Source organism: Malania oleifera, chromosome 3, assembly GCF_029873635.1.
Source record: "Malania oleifera isolate guangnan ecotype guangnan chromosome 3, ASM2987363v1, whole genome shotgun sequence".
NCBI classification, from domain to species: Eukaryota; Viridiplantae; Streptophyta; class Magnoliopsida; order Santalales; family Ximeniaceae; genus Malania; species Malania oleifera.
The window spans coordinates 9,580,621-9,597,230 of NC_080419.1; the positions used below are offsets into that span (position 1 = coordinate 9,580,621).

The following is a 16,610-nucleotide window of genomic DNA, read 5'->3' on the forward strand; positions in this document are numbered from 1 at the left end:
GGTAGAGAGAGGACAATTCCTATATCTCTACTTGTTCATTCCATTACCATGCAAGAATGAACACTCACTTTTCAACTACTCCCCATAACAATAGCTATTTATAGAGGAAACCTTCTAACCTCTTGCCATTAATCTCACAGCATTTTTCAAAGCTTATCCCTTAAGTTAATCCATAACCTAACCATTCATTGCCCTTATCATATGAGACATACATATCCTTTATGTGGGACCCATGTCATTCTTGTGGGACATATCCTTTGGGACATATCCAATAGAAACTACCAATAATAAGTGAATTAACTAATATTTTTAACAATAAGTGAATTAACTAAGATTTTTAAATATGCTAAATTAAGTTTTGATTCAAATAGATTTGGATAGCTAAACCCACACAAATTCAAATGGAAGTTCATGCTAAGCTGGCTCCCAATTAGAGATAATCTTAACCAAGCTTCATGCATGAAAATCAACCTTCTGAAGCTCCACGGGCAACATAGCCTTCCCCTCTCTAATGGCCACCAAGTCCCCAAAGTCTCCATGCAAATAAGCTTTCATGAAAGCAACCACAGCGCCGCCTACAAACCTCCTTATAGGCTCCCTTGACATCCCATTTTTGCACATCCGATAATAAAAGATGCCCATAAGTCCTTTAATGTCATCATCCAACATGTCTACGTGACCATAATCCTTCACCACAAAATAGCCTGCAGGATCTTTGCATTTCTTAAAGAAGTTTTCATGGTTAACTCCCTTGGGGGCACAGGCAGGGAAGAAAGGGAAGCTTTTCTCCTCACCGAGGCCCGAACCAATCACCAGCACCGCCATATTAAGATTGAAGGATGAGGAGCTGTTGGTGAGGACGGGAGGCCGAGTTTGTTTCCCTTCGTCCATTCCATCAAGTGGGTCTATCCCAATCAAGGCTGAAAATTTTAAGGTGGTGGTGGCGGTGGCTACTTTATTCAAGGCTAGTGCGAAGGCGACCTTGCCACCACGACTGTGGCCAGCGAGTCCTAGCTTCTTCAGGTTGGCGAGGACATGGGCGGGGAGAAAGTCTTGGAGGCCTTGGGGCAACTAGTTCGTAATTTCAGCAGCAGAGTTTATGGCACCAGTTGTGTCGGGTCCAGCCATACGATATAACTATTCATAAAATTTTCAAAGAAAACATTATATATAAGTAGAGTGATGAACACAAATATCTACTAATAATATTACAACAAGTGCATTATTAGATTTATTAATAAGAGTTTAAGGAGGACTACTGTGTCATTCTTAGACTCAAATTTAGTGAGATATTGTCGTTCATAATTGGAGTCCAAACCATCCTTATAAATCTAAGATTTTTCCAATACACATCCAATATGAGACTGTGATACAGTAGTCTATTTGGAAAATTCACAAAATATAAACTTAGAAAGTCTACTAATTTTTTAACAAAAAAAATAAAAAATAAATAAAAATATCACTAACAGTTTTCGAAATTAATTTTTATAAATTAGAATATGCTTTTCAAGTTCTACATAAATTTTTTTTTTTAAAAAAAAAAATGAAAAGTAAGGTTGTGCTTTTTAAATGAAGATAAAAAAAAAAAAAAAATTTCTTGAAATTGACAATATGTGATTATGAAGATTAACAAATTAATATGTAGTAACAAAATAAATTTTGAACCTCCTCCAAGTATTTGCACTACATTTGGGAATATGGAGTTCAAGTTGTAATTTTAGATTTATGAGAAGTTTGACATAATTCAATCCAATTATGTAACTCATTTTGTTTAAACCTATACAAGTTCAAATCAAAAACTTCAAATCTTAGGTTCAGCATTATATTAATATTAATTTGAAGTCATTAAAGTGGTATAAGACTTGATTACATTCGCATCTCCCTTTCAGTTTTCACTTGAGTAAATCTAAATTCTAACTAGACATTCTATAATACTAAGTCTCAATAAATATTTACTTTTTACTTGTGTAAATGTAAGTATTAATTAACTTGACATTTTATTAACTACGAGGTTGCAAATCATTTCGAAAGTAACAATTACTTTTAAGAGAAATACTTTTAATTTCATATTTGCTAGATAATTTGTCTTCCTCCCAGTCCCAGACCCACAAGCCTTCTGTAGCTTATATTTTGGAATGCCCTTGGCGTGCAGGAAAGAAGGAAAATGATGGTTCATAGAGCGGAGAAATCTGGTACCAATTACATAGGATGTGGCTCCTTTCAGCTGTGTTGAAAGTTACAATGGCAAAATAGTCGCGCAAAGCAATTTATTTTCTGATAATCTATACACCTACTTCGTACAAATTTATTTTAAACATGAAAAAAATAAAAATAAAAATATGAAAAAACTCCAACCAAGCGGCAGTGCCGTGATTCATCGTTCGATGAGATATTCATGTAGTGGCTGAATGGAAAAGAAATACTGAAGTATGCTATGGGGCATAAGCTGGGAATTGAAGTTTAGACTCTAGAATTCAAAACATAAATTTAAAGTTATGTAGATTTTTTTTTTTTTTTTTAAATGCAATACAAAATTATGCTAAATTTTACTTTAGTTCACAAAAAATCAAGTTGGCAGCATGAAATATGGATAGACAAAACTCTTGTCCTTTGCTGGGTGTGCCTGTGTGTGTGTGTGTGTGTGTGTGTGTGTGAGAGAGAGAGATAGAGAGAGAGAGAGAGAGAGAGAGAGAGAGAGAGAGAGGTGACCATGACCTGGGGGGCAACGACAATAAAGCCATGGGAAGCGATGTGTTGGAGAAGCTGGGAGTAGGAGGAGTTGGATAAGAGGTAACCATGGAGGAACTGCAGCACCGGGAATTCTCCGTTGTCAGAAGGAGCGGCAATCAACAGCGGCTTTGGGGGCGGATGATCAGTACTGTCATTACCAGAAGATGAGGATGACGATGACTTCTTCTTCTTTACAAAGAAGAAAATTGTCATCTCAGCAGGCTTGACCTATAAAAGGACACCCTCCCTCTCTCATTTGAAACACACATATTACATACTTCTATACACATTTGCATGCTTGAAGTAAGTAGACAAATAGAAAGAAGATGAGAGATAAAGAAAAGAGAGATATTTTGTACAAGACCAATTTCGATATTTTGTATAAGATCGATTCCAAATCATCTTGTAATTCCTCTCGAGATAGTGAAGTTTTTTATCCCATCTGCTCGTAGAGCACACATAGCCAAACCACATAAATTTGTGTCTTATCTCAATTTATTTTTCTACATATTTTATAACACATTATCCGATTGAGACTCTAAATATTTGAGATATTTCTTTAAATCCTATTTAATTTATTTCTTATAAGTTTTACTCTACAAGAACATAATATTCTCCAAAAGAGAATATGTCTTTTAAGGTTTAAAGAGTACCAATCTCCAGAAGAGATGACAAGATAGTTCTCATGAGAAGGCTATATATTTAAATATTTCGTTTATATATTTAATCTTTTGAAAAGGCAGACCTCCTGAAGTGACTATGTATCTAATTTCCAAAAAAGACGGTAAATATTTACCTCTTGAAGAGAGTATATTTTTAACTTCTCGAAGAGATGTTAAATTCGACCTCCTATAGAGGTGAAACGTTTATCCTCAAGATGAGATAGTATGTTTATCCTCTAGAAGACGCGGTAAATTATTATTCAATTTAATATTGTAAATTGGAACCATACTCCTAAAGAGTACAAATTGAGAAAAAATAATATAATGTTTATGAAGAAACATTTTTAAGTACCCGGAAGGGTGGAAATAATATTATATTATTATCTTAATTTATTTCAGTTTTTACGTTTTGTTTTATAAATTGCCTTATTATTGTCAATTTATTCAAATGTTAAGTAAAGTTGAATTTATTCCCCTTGATATCAAAGGCAACAATTATTTATCATGGATTCACGATGTTGATATCCATCTAAATGCAGTGAACTTGGGAAACATTATTTTAGATGGAAATACCGCATCCCTACAAGATCGCACAAAGTTATAATCTTCATTCGTCATCATTTAGATGAAGAATTAAAGATTGAATACCACACTGTTAAAGACTCACTTAACCTATGGAAAAACTTAAAGGATAGACTCGACCATAAAAAAAAAAAAAAAACTGTGATTTTACCAAAAGTTTGATATGAATGGTTGCATCTGAGGTTATAAGACTTTAAAATAGTTAGCGAATATAACTCAATTTTGCATAAGATTAGCTTGAAACTAAAATTATGTGGTAAAAATATTATTAATGAAAATATGTTAGAAATTTTTTTTTTTTACTACTTTCCATCCTACTAATGTGCTCCTGCAGCAGTAACATAGGAAGAGGAAATTTAATAAATTTTTTGAACTAATATTATGTTTTCTTGTCGCCAAGTAAAATAACAAGTTTTTGATGAAAAATCATCAAACTCATCCAACTGGTTCAACCCCATTCCCTAAAGTGAATATGAACACATCTTGTGGTCGAGAACGAGGTCACATGTATAGTCGTGGTCGAAATAATCGCTAGCATCGACGTGAGGTTACAATCCCTCAGAAGCGGGTCAATGATCAAAATCATTAACTCAGACATCCTGAAATTGAATCTTATAGATGCGAAGGAAAAAATCATTGGTCACGTACGTGTTGTATGCCCAGACACTTGGTAGTTCTATACCAAGCCTCTATAAAAGAAAAGGAACGGAGTAAAGAAGTAAAAACAAATTTTGTTGATAATGTTGTTCCAATAGATCGTAATGCTGGACAATCCAACTCTGTTTATCTTGATGTTGTTGATTTTTTTACAAATCAAGATGAATTTTAATAATGTAATGTTTTAAGATATAAAATAAGTAATATTGTATTTTGATTTTAATAAATAAATTATCATATTTATTGTTGTTATGATCAATTATAATAATGAGTTTTTAAAATATGTATTGTAGTGTGAATTGTCTTAAAGATTTGATCGATTCTAAGATGTCTTTGAAAGAATTTCGTTTAGCTCACAGTGCTACAACACACAATTCTTTGAGATAGGAAATATTTCCATTACTTGAATATATCTTCAACAAATGTTAATACAATATCTCGTTCTACAAATTTGATTAAAGGCACCGGAAGAGCTAATATAAAGTTACCCAATGGTACTTTATTACAAATTAACGAAGTTTTATATTCCAGCAGATCTAGAAGAAATCTGTTAAGTTTTAAAGATTTAAAACTTAATGAAAATCACATTGAAATTACAAATGAAGGTAGTAAAGAATTCATTTATATTACTTTTATTGTTTTTAGGAAGAAACAAATTTTAGAAAAATTGTCAACTTTATCTTTTAGATTGTATTATACAAAGATTAAAGTAGTTGAATCATATAATGTCTTGTACTAGAAGTGCAATGACTCAAGGGAAATTAATTGTCAAATCATTTGTTTCAAAAGTAAGTTTTGACTTTGGTATATTCCCAAGAAGGGGGAGGGGTGTGAATTGGGTATTTAAAATTTCCCAGGTTGATTTCAATTCCACAATCAGTAATTCTCAACCTAGGGTCTGTCTAAGCACATACCAATACCCCAAAAGAATAATACTAAGCAGATATATAAAATAGATGCAACATACTCAGTATTTCCAAATCATTCACAGTATTTAAAGTATGCACAACATTCATATAACTATTCAAATATAAATTCAAATATAAACATACATGTGCATAAATTAAATTGCAGAAATATAAAGAGTATAGAGAAAGAGAGCGCCGAAATAGGATATGTTGTCGGGGTTCGGTCAACTATACCTACGTCCCCGCCTCTAGCTCGCAAATCTAAGGATTTCACTAATGCTCACTTAACGGGTGGAGTGACACCGATTACAACTCGGTCAATTAGCGGGGCTGACCTCAACCTAACTGGGTTTAAGTCAATCCGAGACTATTCAACAGGGCTAGCCTCCCTCTTCAGGCCCACACCTGGAATACAATAAATATGAAACTTTGTGTACAAACAAATGTGCTTCTTACACTTAGTAGATATGTACTAATATAATCAACACACTACCGAATGATAGGATATGATAAGCTCAGTATAGTCTTAACGTCTACTCTCAAAGATTAATGCAAATATGACAATCAGTTCATAAGAGTGTATGTGAAAAGATCTTTGTGTCAAAATAACAATATCAATCATAATGCAACAACAAAGATCTAAAACACACTTCAAATATCCTTAACAAATATTTTTCTAAAAAAAAATCACAAGAGAAATTTGAAATTTGTTTGTAAAATAGTTTTTATCTTCAAGCACACTTCAAATACCTTCAACAAATATTTTTCTCAAAATAAACGACACAAGATATTTGAAATCGATTTGTAAAATAGTATTTCACAAACAAAACACAATATGAACTCTTGAGTATTGCACTGAATATGCAAAACTCAGAAGTTCTAAGAAGTTTTCCTATGGAAGGCTTATTTACAAAGCCCCCTAGAAAAACTAGAAGCTTACTCTCAAAGAAAAAATTAATCTCAATCAAAATGAGCAAGTGAGAGTTTAAGATTGGTGAGATGAACACAAGAGTACTTTTACTAAGTGGTATTTGTAATATGGATGAGTAAGAATGAGAGTATGACACTTGAGTTTAAGAAATAGGTTTTCTAATTTAGAGGGTATTTGCTAATTATGTTTGCTAATCTCACACTAATCTTTTCAAATGAGGAGTTATATATAGACACCATTGAATTTTTGACCATTTGGAACCTATTTGTCATATTTGAAAATGTTTAAATGAGGTTAATGAAAAATAACAGCATTTTAACCTCGGTAAAATTCGAGCAACCTGAGAAGGTCGGTCGATTATCTTGATAGTTCGGTCGACCGAAGTGCTCAGTTTGGTCAACGAGGGAAAATTTGAACTATGTATTCGATCAGCCATTCATAAGGTGATTCTGAACCTTTGCTGTTCAATCGACCATATTGGGTTCGATTGACTGAATTGTATGAACTTCGGTCGACCAAGTTCTTTTAAACTTGGAGGTTCTGTTGACCAGACCATTAGAACATCCCTCGAGGTGGTTCGGTCAACCAAAGCATTGCAACTCATTTCTAGTCGATCAACCGAAGAGTCAACTTGTTGACCCCAGGGAGGTTCGGCCGACTAGGACGTTGCAGTACATTTCTAGTCGATCGACCGAAGGGTCAAAATGCTGACCCGATGGAGGTTTGATCGACTGAAGGTCCCTGTGCATTAGGATTCGGTCGACCAAACATGCCAATTTGAGAATTTCGGTCCTTTTCTTCTTATAAGATTGTCACTATTCACATGATACTTAATTCTAAGACACTAGGGGATATTTTCATGCAGATTTATGGGTACTATGGTCAGCCTAAGTCTTTGAGATTATCTATCCTAAAAATCCAGTGTCGGTCGACCACTAAGGTCAATCGGATCCCTATGGTCAATCTATGGTTTTATTTGAGTTTTATTCATATCTTATTATGCATGTAATGTAAGAATTATTACAGACCTTTTTCCTATGTTACTATTATAGACCCAATAATAGGAATTACAATAAACAAATATGTCGGGGTCTTCATTCTTCTTCAAGTTATCGCATGCCATCTATAGAGACCCGAAGAAATTATAACAATTAAATAATAGAAGGAGGAGAGAAAAGGAAATTGAATTTGAAATGCAACAAAGGTCTTGTCGACGAACGCAACATGTTCGTCAATGAACATGCTAGAGGGGATAGTCGATGGGGACATATGTCTTGTTGACGAGAAGATACCAAGAGACTATTTTTAGTTTTGAATTTCATTGACGAGGAATAAGCGTTTGTCGACGAACTTCCTTTGTGGCCTCGTCGATGAAGTGACGTGGCCCGTCGATGAGTGCAGGTGTATAAATAGCTTAAACTTGAATTTTCTGCAGGAAATCTCACGAAAACTCTCCCTCTCTCTCTCTTTTATTCATCCCCTTCCCCTTCTCTCTAAGATTCTGGGCCGGATTCTTGCTGGTTCAACGATCCGAGGCTATCACGATACTCTTGGGAAAGTTCTCTTCAAGTCAGCTGGAGTGGATTATTGGTGGGACTAACTTAAACTTCATCCCAAATTCAGGGTAAGACTTTTTATTTAGTATTTAGTTTTACCACAATTGTATAAAATGTAGTACGCTAAGAAATACTAAAGTTTTGTTCAGGGAGATGTTATTTTCAAGGTATTAACCCTGCGGGTGTAGGATTAGACACTATATGGGCTTTTCAGTAGTCAGGTAAGGGAGTAAACTAAAGTAATACTTTTCCATGAAAATTATCATTATTTACTAGTGGATTTATGTTTAGAAAATATGTATTATATACGAGCATATTTGTGAAAATATATATATTTGGGGAAAATATTGTTGTTACACAAGAATATGTATTTTTGGTATGAAATGTCAGGAAATGTGTTTTCACAACAAAATTCGTGATTTTATTCAGTTTGTGTGGCATGAATATTATTTTACACAAGTTGTATTATGTTAAGTCAATTTCAAAGGAAAAGCATATTAGTAGTTGAAAAGTAGGGTGTAGTTCTAAGAGGGGGGGTGAATTGGATCATAAAAATTTCTTTTAATTCCTTTTAAGAATCATTAACCTTCTTTTATTTTTTTGAGCTAATTCTTGACTTGTTTGTTGATTTTTCAGACTTTCAGCAAAAACTTATTTCTTAATTCAATACACAACAACATAATCATTCAAAACTTCAAGTAAGTAATCATCCAATCCAATCAATCACAAATTGAAAGTAAACAACCAAACCAAAATTAACACATACACCACTTTGGCAATATAAGCACTTCAAATAGTTTCTTTTTTTAAATAAGCCTTGTATATATGAAATTTGTACTGTATTGATGGTTTTGCTTCTTCAATATGACGTGCAGTATAACATTCAATTAACACAATATCTACACTCTTCTCAATTATTCAGAACTCAACTAAACTTCTCAGTTAATTTATCCTTAGGCTGTTTAACCAAGTAATGTACTCTCGTATGGTTTTCGCAAGATACGGTATAACGAATGTACTCTCTTTCGGTTTTCGCAACTCAAATCAAAATTAGACTTCAAGTTTACTTGATTTCTATACTACGTAGTATATATAATTATCAATCAGACCATCCACACAATTTAAATATGCTGAAAATAAAGAGTAAAGGAAAGAGAGAGTGAGCCGGAAATTTTTACGAGGTTCGGCTTATACCTAGCCTACGTCCTTGCCTTTGGCAAACCATCAAAGGATTCACTAAATCTGTTTCTTTAACAGGCGAAACAATACCTTTACAACACTCCTTGGTTAAGGCTAGAGCCTGCCTTCTCCAAACGATATCCTCTCGTCTGATCACTCCTTTAGGCTAGAGCCCGCCTCTCTAAGCAATATCCCCTTGCTTAGCCAACAATCCAAACAATACTTGGAATCATCAATCTATAAGAAATAAATCAAATAGATGTGTACAAATAATGTTCACACAAAGAGTTGATTAGTACACTTTAGAAACTAATATACTTCAAATTTAAAATGCCAAAAGAATGAAGTAAGAAGCTCAATGTAAATATCACCGGTTTCCTTCTCTTTGATGAGGATCAGGAACTTAAATCAGATACTTCAGATAAGATGTAAAAGCTTAGAAATTTCCCAAGAAATTCGCAACAATTTAGCACTTAGAGCAGATAGCAAGAGCTTTGAGTAAGAGAGATTTTGAAAGAATGTTCAATGCTTGGTGTGAATGTGAAGATCATAAAACATGTATTTATAGACTTGAAAAACATTCACATTCGTGCTACCCATGTTTTCTTGGAGTGCCCTTCAAGTTTCCAAAAAGATTGGAGCGCAAGTCAATTAGATTTGAAAATTAGAAGTTTAAAAATCTGCCCATTGCCGTACTTCAGTTGCCTGAAGTGCAACCTCGGTCGCCTGAAGTGAGTTCAGGAGCCTGAAGTTACAGGGTCAGGCGCCTGAAGACACACTGCCTGTTTTGATTTTCTTCAGCAAAAATCCTCGGTCACCTAAGGATTTCACCTCGGTCGCCTGGACAGTACAAAATCAGTTTCCTTCTTTCTTTTTCAAATATATTTGGCTTCCTTGCTTTCTTACTTTTGAAAGATACTTTTCGGGGTTTTAAAATAAAGTCTCTAAGTCCATTTATGTCCCCTAATGAGCTTCATTTCATTCATAATGATATTTTTACCTTTGAAGTACTTACATAAAGATTTCCTAACAAATTAGACACTTCTTGCTCTTTGAAAACTTCATGGTCATCTTGAAGCTTTGAGTTCATTCCATATTTGGATGTCTTTAAGATTCCCTTTTTGATCACTTCATGACACATCACGTACTTTTAAGCTCATTGGTGATCTTTCGATGCTTTGTTGGTTTTGGCTTTCTAAGTTGCCTGAAAACATCATTACTTGAACACACAATGTCATCAAACCTTTCCTTTATTTGTTACCATCAAAACAGGAGGTGAAAGCCTTATTAGGCTAACAATCTCCCCCTTTTTGATGATGACAAATAAGGAGCAAAAATTTAGAAATTGTAGAACGCTCCTCCTTACAATAAGCATAGATTCAAGTAATGTTTAAAGTAAGCCAAAACTTATGCTAAAGGAATTTTAAAATTTCACAAGGTTTTTGCAAAGCTCATATATATAGCATTCATATTGCATTTTCAACATTGAGCTGCATAGGGTTTTGCAAAGCTCATATATATAGCATTCATATTGCATTTTCAATATATAGTATTTTCAACAATCAAAATCATATTTTTGCTCTCTAAATCATCTCTCCCCTTTTGACATCATGCAAAAAAGGACACAAATTTTAGTACAAAGAGCAAAGTATCATCAAATGGTTATAAGTAATACAAACCAAAACACATCACTAAGATGTGACATATAATCATACAATGCATCACAATGAGAAACTGTTTTTAAGTTTACATATTTGGAGCTAAGAACATTTAATCATCATCTTTTTCAGCACCATCAGAAGCTTCATTGTCTTCTTCCTCTTCTTCTTCATCTTCATCTTCTTCCTCTCCAATACCAACTTCCTCTTCTTCTTCATCATCTCCTTCTTTCTCTTCTTCAGATTCTTCAGCTAATGAATCATCACTACGGGGTATGGAGCTAGTGTCCATAAGATCACCGTGTAAGGAACTACTGTAAGAACTCGAAAAATATAAAAGGAATTTCTGCTGATTTCGTCGACGAAGCCAGATTTCGTCGGCGAAGGTAGTAGACTTTTCGTCGACGAAATTCAGAGGTTCGTCAACGATGAGAAGCCGAGAGGTCTGGAAAATATTAAATATCAGACATCGTCGACGAGGCTGCCGACATCTGCGATGAAATCCTTGACTTTTCGTCGACGAAGGTAATTTTCGTCGATGAAAATCGGGCGGGTCAAAGGGTCAAAGGGGGTATAAAAGGAAATTTTGGTTTCTTCTTCATTAAGTTTCCTCACATCTCTCTCTCTCTCTCTAAATTCTCTCTCTCTCTTTAGATTTCCTCACTGGTCGGTGATAGAATCAGAAATCTGAGGGTACCACGAGGATCGTGAAGGGATTCTCTACAACTTATGTGGATCGGAATCTCGGCTAAGGCTCGGTTTTCATTTCTGATTCGGTATATGTGTAGTAGTATGGATCGTAAGCATGTTTAGTATTGTGGTTTGTAGATTTCAGAGTCTCGGTTCGTAGTTTGAGGGCTGTAGAGTTCGTGGTTTGGTTTCAGGTTAAGGTAAGGGGATTCTGTTTATATCAGTTCATTTTTGAAATCGGGATCGGTAGGCTGGTAGGCTACGATTGTATGTATGTTTTGACTACTTATTTGGGGAAATCTATCAGGTAAAAACACGGGATTTTCAGGTTACAGTTTTCGAGAAAATTGGAGATTTCGAACATCATCTCTTATTTGATTGGAAAACCGTTTATAATGTTTAAACTGTATTATTGAGGTGACTGTAATCCATATTTGCATAAACTGTATACTTGAAATTGTAAACGATATGATTTGCCATAAACCAAATAAGTGTGGTACGTGTGTATGTTTGTATATTGTTCCAGATATTTATGAAAAACAGCTATGTGACGGCTTATTACCGTACGCTGAAATGTATAGGGACGTGAGTTCCAAAGTGATTCCAGGTTTTGTGAAAATCGGCTAGGGGCGGCTAACTACCGTACGCTGTAACAGCTAGGGGCAGCTAACTACCGTACGCTGTAACAGCCAGGGGCGGCTAACTACCGTACGTTGTGCCCTGTAACGGCTAACTACCGTGGGCAAGAGTGGCCGGCTCTATATCCCGGGTGCGAAATATCACCAGTATGATTCGGTTGGTCACCAAATGTAGCAACGGACCACAGTGGGCCTAGGTTGACGCAGCGTAGTTTGCACATGGTAACGTAATTGGGGTTAGACCAGGTGACCTTGTGTAGTTTCATGTGTAGCAATGGATTCACAGTGGGCTTGAGTCAGAAACCTTCGTAGTTTAATGTGTTGGAACGTAACCGCTGTGAGATTAGGTGACTTGTGCAGTTGTGAGTAGTGTGACAACATTGACCATATGTATGTATGTATGTATTTGAGTATCATATGAACTCGAATGGTTTTGTGAAAATACTGGAACTGTATGGAATTGTATGGAAATGTATGGAATTTGTTTTGAAACTGTACGTATGTGTTTCAAACTGTATCGTATGTATGTGTTATGAAGTATGAAAATGACACCGGTATGCCACACACTGATATAACCTGTTTTCTCCCTTACTGAGAGGTATCTCACCCTGAACATATACAAATGTTTTTTCAGGTCCTTCGGGTAGCCGAAACTAGCATCCTAACATCCGGAAGCGGGGGGTGTGTTTAGCTACTGCTAGTACCTGATAGGTACGAGTTTTGTAACCGGGTTGTGTGATGGATTTTGTAGACACCCGTAGTATGTATAGTATTGTGGGAATGTATAACCTTGTATGGTATAGACTCTGGTATGGTACAGTTTGATGTATAGAAAGACCATATTCTGCTGCGTATTTTGATGAGTATGGACATGTGTATGTATGTATATAGGGCATCCGTTCACCCACGGGGTCGGACCCTCTTTGCATGTGGTATCATTTAATGTTTTAATTGATACAGAGACAGGTTAGGTTACTTAAATTTACCCCTGGGTCCCATTTCAGGGTTTGGGGTGTGACAACTACCCCGAATCTACTCAATGCGCATAAGACGCTTATGTAAGGAGGAATTGTTATCCTGTAGAGTTTTAAGATCCTCGCGCATATCTCGGCTAAAGGAAGTGAATTCATTATAGAATGGTGTGAACCATGAAGGAACGTCAGAGGCTGAACCTTCTGACTGATCCTGAAGTAAAGGAGGAGGTGCAGCAGTTGCCCTTCATTGTCTCCCTTCTTTTAAAAGTAATTCCTGATTTCATTTCTCATACCCCATTTGTTTAAGAGTGGTTGAAGTAAAAAGTTCATTTCTAGTTCTTTTGATGAATAGGTCCGTTGGTGAGGCAATACTTAGTTTTGAAAGAATAAGTCTGAGAACTCCATCGTATGGAAGAGTTATTTGAGATGCATCAAGCTTAGCCCACATCCATTTTATGATAAGGTTGGCTAAGTCAAGTTTCATTTGTTTTAACAAACACTATATAAAAAAACAATCGACATATGAAAGATGATCGTAGGATCCAACTTGTGGTAGAATGTTATTGGTGAAAATTTTCTGGAGGATTTAAGCTTTCAGGTTTAGTTGCTTATACAATGGTGGGTGCCCAAAGTAAGTTGGTTGATTCTCCATGACTAATGGTAAAAATTCCTTAGGTGTAAAGTCTTGTTGGAGTATCCATGACTGTCCTAATGTTGAGCATTCAAAATTTCCAGGAGAAATATTCAGAATGGATGTTAAGGATTGAGGTGAAAACACTATTTTCTTACCCTTCACATCGGTTGTTAAGGAATTTTCCTCGGGAGTCATATTTGCATAGAAAATCTTTATTAGGTTAGGAAAGATCCCTTTGGCTTGATACTCAATAAAATTTTTCCATCCAATGTTTCTAAACAGAGGTAAAATCTCAGGGAATTTAGTATTGAAGAACTGAAGATCAAGCACCTTACCAAATATTAGTTCAACTATAAGAAGTCAGGTCCTATAAAGATCTTTAGCTTGAGAGGATACCAGCCATAGTTCGATATTTGGATCATCTCTACCAGAGGATGAGCCACGATTCGTTGTTGTTCGAGGCATCATGAAGGTTTCTTGGAGTAACAGTTGGCTTCTTATCAAACACTAGAATGGGTGTGATTGAGCTGAGGAGCTTGGAATCAAAGGTTTTAGTGCCAAAGATTGGAGGATTTCTGGTGTTGGAAACTAAGGTGAGCAAAATACCAGGGTTTAGGAGCTTAAAGTTTAAGAAAAAATAGGGTTTCACACGTTAAATATTTAGGGGATCTGCGACTTCAGGCGCCTAAAGAATAAGTACAGGCACCTGAAGAATTTTCTTGGATAAAATTCAACAGGCAGTAGCTGTTCGGTCACCTGAGGTCTGGAGCTCAGGCGCCTGAAGTACATGTAGGAGCCAGAAGTCATCAGCTCAGTTAACCGAAGTTCTTCAACTTCTGAAATTTCCTTATTTCCTTGTTTTGAACCTTTCTAACTTATTTCCCTAATTGTATAATGGTTCAAGTTTCTCTTTTTATTGATGTACACCAATCTTTTAACAATACTTATGTTATCAGCTTTTAGATTATTTTTTTTGTTTCATTGGACATTCAACCTTTATGTATCCTTCTACTCTCTATTTTATTTTTTGTATGAAGTTATTATTTCATTTTTGGTAGCCATAGTTTCTTGGTTCCTATTGATTTGTCAAGAGATGTTTCTTTTATTTTCCACACCTGTTTAGTCTTCACACCCTTTCTCTTAAATGAACATTCAAACTTGATATGCCCTTTTTTCTTATATTAATAGCATATTGTATTAGTGTAGGCATTACTAGATGTGGTAGCATAGCCTTTGGATTCTTTTGAAAAATAACCCATATAAAGTTTCTTTTTCCTTATATTTTCAATTCCATTAAAACCAATGCCTTCTTTATTTAGAGTCATCCTTTGTGACCCTATCATCTTGTCAAAGTTTACTTTTCCTTTTATAAAGTTATAGATGATCTTTTCTTTATTTTCAATCTGATTTTTGAGATCATTTAACTCTATCGCTTTCTTGTTGTCAACCTTTTTTAATGATTTCTCTAAATCTAGAGATAATTTTCTTATTTTACCCTCTAATTCAAAAATATATATATCTTTCTTATATTCTATAGAGGATATGGATCGAAGGTCTTCTATCATATTTTCATTCCTGCTTTCTAACTCTTCGATTTTGAAGTCTTTTTCATTTTGAGCAAGACTTTTGGATTCTAGCTCCTTTGTCATAGCTTCATTCTTACTTTCCATTTTCTTGATTCTTGAATAAGTCATTTTGAAGTTCTTCATAAGATGACATGCTTTCATCATTGGATTCATCACTACAAGAATTATTTGAAGATTTAGATGAGCAGCTTTCCTCATCGTCCCAAGCCATAAAGCACGTATAAGCAACCTCTTGGTCACTTAATTCATTTTCTGAACTACTTGTACTCATCATGTCCCAAGTAGTGACTTTCATGACCTTTTTCTTTTTCTTCTTAGACTCTTTCTTTAGTAGTAGTGGACATTCTGGTTTTATATGTCTAACTTTATTGCAATTGTAGCACGTAGGAGTTTTATTCTTTGATTTCTTGCTAATTTTTTCTTCTTCTTCATCCAATTCAGATTTGGATTTTCTTCTCTTGAATTTGTTTCTCCTTCTTAGTACCCTTGCTAACTTTTTAGATATGAAAGCTTCTTCATCTTCATCCATTTCACTACTTGAGTTTTCTTTTACGAATTTAAAGGCTATTGATTCTTGGGCTTCGATTTTTTCACTCTTTTAATTCATTGCCATTTCATATGTTACTTCTAGTTTGTCCCATATTTCCTTAGCTGATTTGCAAGTCATTATTCTATTAAATTCATTGGCATCTAAAGTATAATATGGAGCATTCATAGCACTAAAGTTTATTTGCAACATTTTATAATCTCTTTCAGTCATGTCTTTCTTTTCATGAGGTATTTGTTTGCCATCTACTAATGTGGTAGGAATTAGATCACCATCCGTGACGACCTCCCAAGCTTCCCAATCCATGGTTTGAAGCTATATTTGCATTCTCCTTTTTCAAAATGTATAGTTGTGTCCACAAAAGATTGGTGGCCTAGTTGAAGATTGTCTTTCTCCAAAGGGAGCTACGCCTAAGTGAACCATTAGGATCTTTTTATAGCTATTAATTAAGATTTTCTATAACACAGCTTTGATACCAATTGAAAAGTAAGGTGTAATCCCAAGAGGGGGGTGAATTGGATTATAAAAATTTCTTTTAATTCCTTTTAAGAATCTTTAACCTTCTTTTATTTCTTTAAGCTAATTCTTGACTTGTTTGTTGATTTTTCAGACTTTCAGCAAAAGCTTATTTCTTAATTCAATCCACAACAACATAATCATTCAAACATTCAAGTAAGT

The 16,610-nt window shown here is 34.9% G+C and overlaps 1 pseudogene; it reads right to left on the reverse strand.

Annotated features, from left to right (window-relative positions):
• Positions 1-453: 453 nt before the first annotated feature.
• On the reverse strand, positions 454-2,943 carry LOC131151156 (chlorophyllase-2-like; annotated as a pseudogene).
• Between the last annotated feature and the right edge of the window lie 13,667 nt (positions 2,944-16,610).